This window comes from Podarcis liolepis (assembly GCF_965112155.1).
Source record: "Podarcis liolepis genome assembly, chromosome: 10".
Classification (NCBI taxonomy): Eukaryota; Metazoa; Chordata; class Lepidosauria; order Squamata; family Lacertidae; genus Podarcis; species Podarcis liolepis.
The window spans coordinates 58,319,477-58,328,514 of NC_139562.1; the positions used below are offsets into that span (position 1 = coordinate 58,319,477).

The following is a 9,038-nucleotide window of genomic DNA, read 5'->3' on the forward strand; positions in this document are numbered from 1 at the left end:
CTTGAATGGGCAACAGGTTGTGGAAACTTGCTGGAGGGAAAACATTAACCCATGCTAATAGTGCAGGACTTTCAAGTTGTTTAGCACCTAGGGAAAGCCTGTGGGGATTGAGGGAAAATGTTGTTTTCTCCTTTCTCACAACTGACCCCCTTGTGCAGGCTACAGGGCTCTTCTCCCAGGGGGGCTGGAGCTATAAACAGGAACTGTCCTCTTGGGGGCTTGTGATCCACTGCAATATTTTATTTCAGGTCTCACGCAGATCTTCAGGTTTATATCCCCTATTGTTATTGACATAAGTCTATACGGTGCAGCCAGCCCCCACAAATTAAAATGAGAGGCAATAAACGAAGTGTTGACCTTCTAGGAAAGAAGCAACATTACAGTCATAGCATATTTAAACATAACCTTTATCACAGAAGCTCGGTGCTTTGGTAATGTTAATTAATTCACCTCTCCAAAAACCCATCAAGACGAGCAAGTATTACACATTCACGTTACAGATAAAATAGAGAGGTTAAGGGCTTTCTAAATGCCAGCTACTGAGTCAGCAGCACAACTGATATGTAGATGCAACTTTGCCTTTCCCACAGCACCAAAGTCTTCCTCTACAGAATTGAGTGCATAGTCTAAATGCAGCACCTTGTGGAAACTAAGCAGGTCTGGATCTCATTACATCTGGGTGAGGAACTACAAATATATGGACTTGAGCTCTCCTTGCGTGATTCTCCTCTTCATTTGTGCTCCTGCTCTCTCACATCATGCAAGGGGATCAGATAATATCAGTGGTACTCAGTAGCAGGTGTAACCAACCTGGTTCCCTCCAGATGTGTTTGACTACAGCTCCCAGCAGGCCTAGTCAGCATTGCCAACAGGTACTCGGGGATGATGGGAGTTGTAGTCCACAACAATCGAAGAGTTTTATGATGGTTACCCTTGTTCAATAGCATCACTGGAATTTGTTCATGATGTTTGGGCCTGATGGGTGATCTGTTCTGTTCCACACTGCATGCACACCCCACAAGAGATGGAACAGTTCTAACTGAAAGACGCTGTGCATTGTGCACACACACTTTCAACATGCCCAGGGGTCGCCTGAACAACTTAGCTGCCCTATAGATACCTAATGAAATGTTCTTTCCTATGGCTCAATGCATGTGTGGTTTGTTCAGCAAATTGCTTGGGTATGAGGAAGAAGACTGTCTAATTTCTGTGGTGTGAGGTGGGGTGGGTGTGTTCCACTAAGGCAGAGATTCACATGGTCTATGTGCTGTGCCCAGAGAGAGACTTATTTGCACCTGCAACTTGCAGCCAAAGCATCACACAATGAATTAAATGACAACAACATCAAGTCTAGTTCTCTTATTACCATTGTGCAGCAGGAAGAGCAGTCACATCCTTGTTGTCATTGTCCTATTTTAGGGATTGACCGAATGTTGACGTGAGTTATTAGATAATGAACCAGATCTACTGAGATCCAATGATATGATTAACCACTCCACTCTTTCTGGATGACCCCGCCCAAGTTCGGTGCTACAAAACTGGGAGCCTGTTAAATCAAAGAAGAAATTACACCAAGCGAAAACACTGACCCAGCCTTCTTAAAATAGGTATATTTTATATTTATATTTTACATACTTTACATTTACAGGATTTACAAAAGCTGCATCATTTTATGATCATCATTATACAAAGCAGTCTCGAAAGAATCATCACTTTGCATTCTTTTCTCTCTTGAATTTTGAGTGTTGCCAGAAAGAGGGGCAGAGAGAGACTTTGCATCCATCAGCAATTGTCCTTCGATAACAGTTCCGGTGTGTATAAGTCGAGCATTTTGCCCTTCCTGTCCCTAAGAGGGTCTCTCTGAGCTTTTGATATCGAACGCCTTCCTTCAGCATGCTCAGAAATCTTTCCTGGCCCAGACTCCCCAAATTGCAATTAGGATGACCATGACAATGAGTGTGTAGAGTGTACCGACGGCAGTTTGCTCATTTCGACACCGCTGTTTGCACCCACAAGAATTCTGCACTGCCTCTCCAGTGGTAGCAGCAGGTTTTGGCCTGTGAGCGCGAAGGCAGTGTATTCTGCCAAAAGAAAAAAAGAAACAATAGATTTAGCCTGTTGCCACTACTAACGTTTAAGGTGTTATTTTACAGAGAGTCTCTCCTAGGCCTACCTAAAGATGCTAAAGATTAAAGCCTAAGCCTAACCTTCCGCATGCAAAGTAGATGTTCTCTTACAAAGCTATGGCCCTTCCTTCCCCCAGGAAGTGTCCTAATTGTGCTACTTGTGTCTTAACAATGTTGTATGAAGAAACCCTTAGTTCTTTCCATTGCAAAACCAAACCACCGTTTCAGCAGCCTCATTATTTATCCCCTAGTAGGTCTTTCATCACAGTAGTCTGAAGCTGCAGATAAAATATAGCACCACCCCGATCTTATGGGATTTGTAGCCCGGTTGCAGCTGGAATCCAATATGGGTATGACTTTCAGATATCCTCATACCTTAGGAATTTGTCTGTACAGTGGTACCCCGCAAGACGAACGCCTCGCAAGACGGAAAACCCGCTAGACGAAAGGTTTTTCCGTTTTGGAGACGCTTCGCAAAACGAATTTCCCTATGGGCTTCCTTCGCAAGACGAAAGCCCATAGGGAAATCTCCGGGACAGGGCGTCTTGCCACTGTCCTCGGACCTCCTCCCGCCGCCAGGCTTCGGAAGGCTGCTCTGAAGCCTGGCGGGGGGCGGAGAGGTTTTTTAAAAACCCCGGGACAGCGGAGGACTTCTCCGCTGTCCGGGGCGATTTTAAAATGCTGGCGGGCGGCAGCGCTGCCGCCCAGCAACATTTAAAAAAACCCTGGGACAGCGGGGGACTTCTCCTTTGTCCCGAGGTTTTTTAAAATGCTGGCGGGCGGCAGCGAAGGCTTCGCTGCCGCCCGCCAGCATTTTAAATTCGCCCCGGACAGCGGAGAAGTCCCCCGCTGTCCGGGGCGATTTTAAAATGCTGCCGTGGGGGGGGGGAGCAAAGACTTTCGCCCCCCAGCCTTCTGAAGGCTGTCGGGGGGCGAAAATCTTTGTCCCCCCTGCCTGCCTGCCTGCCTGCCTTTAAAAGCCCTCCCGGGGGAGCGGAGAAACGCGCTGCGTTTCTCCGCTCTCCCGGGAGGGCTTTTAAAGGCAGGCAGGCAGGGGGGACAAAGATTTTCGCCCCCCGACAGCCTTCAGAAGAGGTCCTGGACCTCTTCTGAAGGCTGTCGGGGGGCGAAAATCTTTGTCCCCCCTGGCTGCCTTCCCGGGAGGGCTTTTAAATCGCCCCGGACAGCGGAGAAGTCCTCCGCTGTCCGGGGCGATTTTAAAATGCTGCCGTGGGGGGGGGGAGCAAAGACTTTCGCCCCCCAGCCTTCTGAAGGCTGTCGGGGGGCGAAAATCTTTGTCCCCCCTGCCTGCCTGCCTGCCTGCCTGCCTTTAAAAGCCCTCCCGGGGGAGCGGAGAAACGCGCTGCGTTTCTCCGCTCTCCCGGGAGGGCTTTTAAAGGCAGGCAGGCAGGGGGGACAAAGATTTTCGCCCCCCGACAGCCTTCAGAAGAGGTCCTGGACCTCTTCTGAAGGCTGTCGGGGGGCGAAAATCTTTGTCCCCCCTGGCTGCCTTCCCGGGAGGGCTTTTAAATCGCCCCGGACAGCGGAGAAGTCCTCCGCTGTCCGGGGCGATTTTAAAATGCTGCCGTGGGGGGGGGGAGCAAAGACTTTCGCCCCCCAGCCTTCTGAAGGCTGTCGGGGGGCGAAAATCTTTGTCCCCCCTGCCTGCCTGCCTGCCTGCCTTTAAAAGCCCTCCCGGGGGAGCGGAGAAACGCGCTGCGTTTCTCCGCTCTCCCGGGAGGGCTTTTAAAGGCAGGCAGGCAGGGGGGACAAAGATTTTCGCCCCCCGACAGCCTTCAGAAGAGGTCCTGGACCTCTTCTGAAGGCTGTCCGGGGGCGAAAATCTTTGTCCCCCCTGGCTGCCTTCCCGGGAGGGCTTTTAAATCGCCCCGGACAGCGGAGAAGTCCTCCGCTGTCCGGGGCGATTTTAAAATGCTGCCGTGGGGGGGGGGGGAGCAAAGACTTTCGCCCCCCCCAGCCTTCAGAAGAGGTCGGGGGACAGATTGTCCCCGGACCTGGTCTGAAGTCGGTTTCCATAGGAACGCATTAATTGATTTTCAATGCATTCCTATGGGAAACCGTGCATCGCAAGACGAAAAACTCGCAAGAAGAAAAAACTTGCGGAACGAATTAATTTCGTCTTGCGAGGCACCACTGTACCTACCTATCGGCGTTTATTTACCAAAGCCAGACTAAACGTATTTCCCTCGGAAGTTCTAAATGGCAGGCTAAGAGGCATCCCCTATCAGAATAGGCTTTGTTTATGTTCCCAGGACGTTGATTGCATGAAACAGATCCTTCTGTATTGTGGGCAATATGAGCAAGCAAGGGATCAACTGAGTAAACCCTCATTGGCAAATTTGCAGGGAAAATCCAAAGCCTCCCATATTAAATATATTTTGGAAGACAGGTCAGATGATAGTACACTGGCCGTGGCAAAGTTTCTTTCAGAGGTTATAAGAAACAAAGATCACTATGCCCTAGATAAAACAAAATGACTGCCTTGGTTTCTTCCTTCTGTCTGTCTGGTCATTTTAACCATATCTAGTTTTGAAATTGTTTGGTGGGACCGCAATAAAGTTTTGATTATATAGCACCAGCATCCATAATATTTGCCTGTCAGGATGGAAAGCTCTGCATGACGTGCTCTCCTTCTGCTTTCCCTTTTACCAACGTGTTTCACCTACCTTCTAGAGGCATGCATTCTTTTTCCTCGGTGGATTGCTCTTGCAACTCTTCCCTGAAAGCGCGAAACCAGCCGAGATCCCGTCAATCAGTGACCTGAAAGCCCTCAGTCGGTAGCAGTGATGCTGACTTTGCACAGCTGAAAGAGGAGCGGAGAATTGAGATCCTCCGGGATACAACTTTGGAGCTGCTGCTGCTGCTGCAAGTCATGAACTAACTAAACCAATAGCACGTTCTCTCCCCTCGCTGACTGCTTGGGCCTTTATAAACAGAAGCAGCTAAGTCTCTGCCAAATGTGGAGCAATGAAAGAAGCCCTCCCTGTTTGTAGCATGCACGTGTGCAAAAGGGAGGTGTGCGAGAAGTGGGGGAGACACTTGGCTGACAAAATAGACCGCTCTGTTTTCAAGCCAACCCTTATGCAGGACACAGACACCTTTCCACGATTCTTCTCTTGCGATACGAGCATGGGAATTTCTCAAACAGATCTCACAGGTACCCCAAGGGCTCGCAATAGCCAGTCTGAGCGGGAGGCTTATTGAAAGTCACTTCTCGGAAGTTAACTTTGGATTCTACACAATGACACGTTTCTGCTGGAATTGCACCACTTTGAACGACAGATGTGTGCCCCTAAATCAGGGTAGGCAACCTAAGGCCCTTCTCAATCCGGCCCGCAGATGGTCTGGGAACCAGCATGTTTTTACATGAGTAGAATGTGTCCTTTTATTTAAAACACATTTCTGGGTTATTTGTGGGGCCTGCCTGGTGTTTTTACATGAGTAGAATGTGTGCTTTTATTTAAAATGCATCTCTGGGTTATTTGTGGGGCATAGGAATTTGTTCATTTATTTTTTTCCAAAATATAGTCTGGCCCCCCACAAGGTCTGAGGGACAGTGGACCAGCCCATGGCTGAAAAAAGTTGCTGACCCTGCCCTAAATAAACAAACTCCAGCAGTCCCTCCTCAGTCCTCACACAGTACATGGCCCAACGAACATGTACGGCTTTATACCAGCAGGTTTAGAATAAAAGGAGTACGGTTTCCTACATTACCTGCTCAGATCTTTAGTACAGTAAGGCTTCTTTATTTAAATCAGGCGTATACAAGTTGCGACCTACCAATCTGATACCCGCCAACATTTATCCGATGAAAATAGGGACATCCAATTCAATAATAATAATAATAATTTATTTATACCTCACTGGGTTGCCTCAGTCACTCTGGGCAGCTTCTAAAAGATATAAAAACATAATAAAATATTAAACATCAAAAAAACTTCCCTCTACAGGGCTGCCTTCAGATGTCTTCTAAAGGCTGTATCTCCTTGGCTCAGGGGTTGCAGAACTTCATACCCTCCAACAATTCTCTGATGAAAATAGGGACGTCCTAAGGAAAAGCAGGACATTCCAGGATCAAATCAGAAACCAGGACAGCTTCTGTAAATCCGGGACTGTTCTTGGAAAACAGGAACACATGGAGGGCCACCTTCCTAGTTCCTTCATCCTGTACTTTCTAAATTTTCAGTGTGAAAATCCAGCTATTCTGGCTGGCCAAAGATAGGAGAGAGAACAGAAGAGGCAGAGCGACATCAGAGACAGCGCTTTCACTCAAATCTTTTTCTGAGGGTGGGGAACGTATGTCAAGTTTGCCTCTCCGCTGCCAAAAGCAAAAATAGAAAGATGGATTTTCTTCCTCTCCAACAGAAGTTCAAAAGCCATTGTTATGCTCTTTGTCATAGTTTTTCTTGGCTTGTGCAAATGTGAGCCGTTAGCTCTGACACATTTTGAAAAGCCCTGGCATTTCTGTAGCATACATTTTCTGAGCCAAAACAAATTATACTTCACCCACAGCTAATAATGTGAATAGGAGCAGCCATCAAGAGATTTTTTTTAAAAAAAAATGTAAACAAACAAACAAAAACTGGTGTGAAGGGTCTTTAGGGCTTGAAATTTATGGAGAAACTTTAAAATGATTCACACAACGTATAAAAAGCACTGTGCATTTAAACTCAAAGTGAGACTTGCCTGGAAAACTTTCATGAAAGCAATCCATCATCTGCTCTTCTTTTCTAGCGCTCGTAAGTGGAAAAGGAATCGTAAAAACCAACAGTAAAAATCCGGAGAAGGTTGCAGAAATGGAACCGAGGTCCCAAGATGAAACTGATAAGATATTTATGAAATCATCTCCAGTCATATTATTCCTAATTGCAATGTATGAAACAGGACAAATTGTGCTATGGCTTCAGTGACGCACTAAACATGCTTCATCGTTCCGCACTGAGAACCAGAATAAGTTTCGTGACTAAATTTATGGGCTGAAAGCTCGTAGTTGAAAGCTCAGTCCAGCCCCAAATTTGCTAGATGGCCTTATGAGAGCCTTTACCTCAGGCTTGCGCCCCCTGCTCCATGTGCAATGCTGTAATAACAGTCAAAACTGCATTTAGAGCACATGGTTTGCCCCAGTTCAGGATCCAAGGTGCCACAGGCTAGCTTAGCTCCTTCTCACCCACAGAAATCCCTGTTTTTGGGATTGCTGTTGGCGGCTGCCACCAGGGACCCCGTTCCCACACATTCAGCAAGTGGAACAGTGGAGCACAACACTGGCATCACAGAGGGCAGCAGAGCAGGGCCCTAATTCATGGCCGGCCCTCCCAAGAGGCAAGGTGAGGCCTCAGGTGGCATGATCTACAGGGGCAACAGATACCAATGTAGACCCTGGGCAGTTATCTTTCCACAAGGACCGACACTGATGCCGAAATCCAGCATTGGCTCAGCTCTCCGAGTGCAGCTTTCTCCCGATTGAAGTGCAGAGTGTTTGAGGACTGGGACATTTGCAGGGAAACCAAAATGCTTGTTTACAAAGCTGTTGTACTACCAACCTTACTGTATGCTTGTGAAACATGGACCACTTATAAACGCCAGCTCCAACTGCTCGAAAGATTCCATCAATGGTGTCTCTGAAAATTTTTACACATCACTTGGGAAGACAGGCGAACTTATTACCAGTGTACTGGAAGAAGCAAAGATCACCAGTGTCAAAGGAATGATGCGTCAACATCAACTTTGTTGGACTGGTCGTGTTGTTCGGATGCCTGATTATTGTCTTCCAAAGCAACTACTCTATTCTGAACTTAAAAGTGGAAAGCGTAATGCTGGTGGTCAACAAAAGAGGTTTAAAGACTGTCTCAAGGCAAATCTTTAAATATGGTTATATAATGGTAGTATAAACACCAACAATTGGGAAACACTTGCTTGCAAGCGCTCCAATTGGAGAACAGCCTTTACCAAACGTGTCATGGGCTTTGAAGGCACTTGAACTCAGGACGCAAGGGAACCAATGTCCCCACTGTGGAAGGACGTGTGGATCCAGAATTGGCCTCCACAGTCACTTACGGACTCATTGTTAAAACCGTGTTTATGGAAGACAATCTTACTCTGCTATGAGGGATCGCCAAAGAAGAAGAGGTGTTGTGCTATCCCTGGACTGCAGATTCCTTCCCTGCTTGTTTATATGGTGGATGAAATTTGGCAATGAGTTACTAAGACCCTCCACATCATAAAGCCACTATGATACCAACTTATGATACATTCTGAGGTTTAGAGTTCTAAATAGACTTCATCCCCAAAAGGACTAATTTTTGTTGTTGTTTCCGGTTTCTTCCTGACACGGTAAGGGTGAGTCAGCAGTCAGCATTTGTCCCCGCCATTTTCACCTCTCTTCAATCCTTTCTCCCTCCTTCCCTGTCTTCATTCGCCTTCCTGCGTTTCTCCTCCCAACTCTCAAGGCAATCTTGCGTCGTCTTGCCTCTCCCTCTCCTGGCTCTTCTCAATCTCAATCTCATCACTCTCGTTCTCCCCTAACTCCCTTTTTCCGCGATATGGTGTGCTCCACCATAGCAGAGCACCTTCCCTCGACCCGTCTCTGAGCGCAGCACACCAGAAGCTCATTTTAGGTCTTCAATAAGGAGGTCTTCTGGAAGAGAATGAAAAAGAGGGACTTTCTGTATCCAAGAAAGGTATAAGAGTTCTCCAAATCAAGGTCATTCTATATCTTCGACAATGATGTCCTCTGGAAGAGAATGAAAAAGAGAGACTGAATTAACAGCCTTTCTCAACTAAGCATTCTAAACAATACCCAAAACCAAGGGTTCAGCCACCTCAGCTTTTGTAGCTGGAGTCAGTCAGGGCTGCCTACTGAGGCGAAGTGAAAAAGGCCTGCAAGGCACAGCA

The 9,038-nt window shown here is 47.2% G+C and overlaps 1 protein-coding gene and 1 long non-coding RNA gene across 8 annotated transcripts in view; one reads left to right on the top strand and one right to left on the bottom strand.

Annotated features, from left to right (window-relative positions):
- The window catches only part of TPRKB (TP53RK binding protein), a 20,072-nt gene extending 13,379 nt beyond the window's left edge, over positions 1-6,693 (top strand). For 3 of the 7 annotated variants that reach the window (XR_014516618.1, XR_014516620.1, XR_014516624.1), the window contains exons 8-9: positions 591-1,607; positions 4,821-6,693. The gene's annotated coding sequence lies outside the window, so the exon portion shown is untranslated. Of the gene's footprint in view, positions 1-590; positions 1,608-1,743; positions 1,812-4,820 lie in introns of all 7 variants that reach the window. The other 4 variants (XR_014516619.1, XR_014516621.1, XR_014516623.1 and 1 more) reach the window with 4 other exon arrangements.
- LOC310687946 lies at positions 1,593-4,937 on the bottom strand. Its single transcript, XR_014516667.1, has 2 exons — positions 4,814-4,937; positions 1,593-2,081 (listed from the first exon to the last, which is right to left on the bottom strand). It is a non-coding gene; the product is annotated as an uncharacterized lncRNA (long non-coding RNA).
- Positions 6,694-9,038: the final 2,345 nt, after the last annotated feature.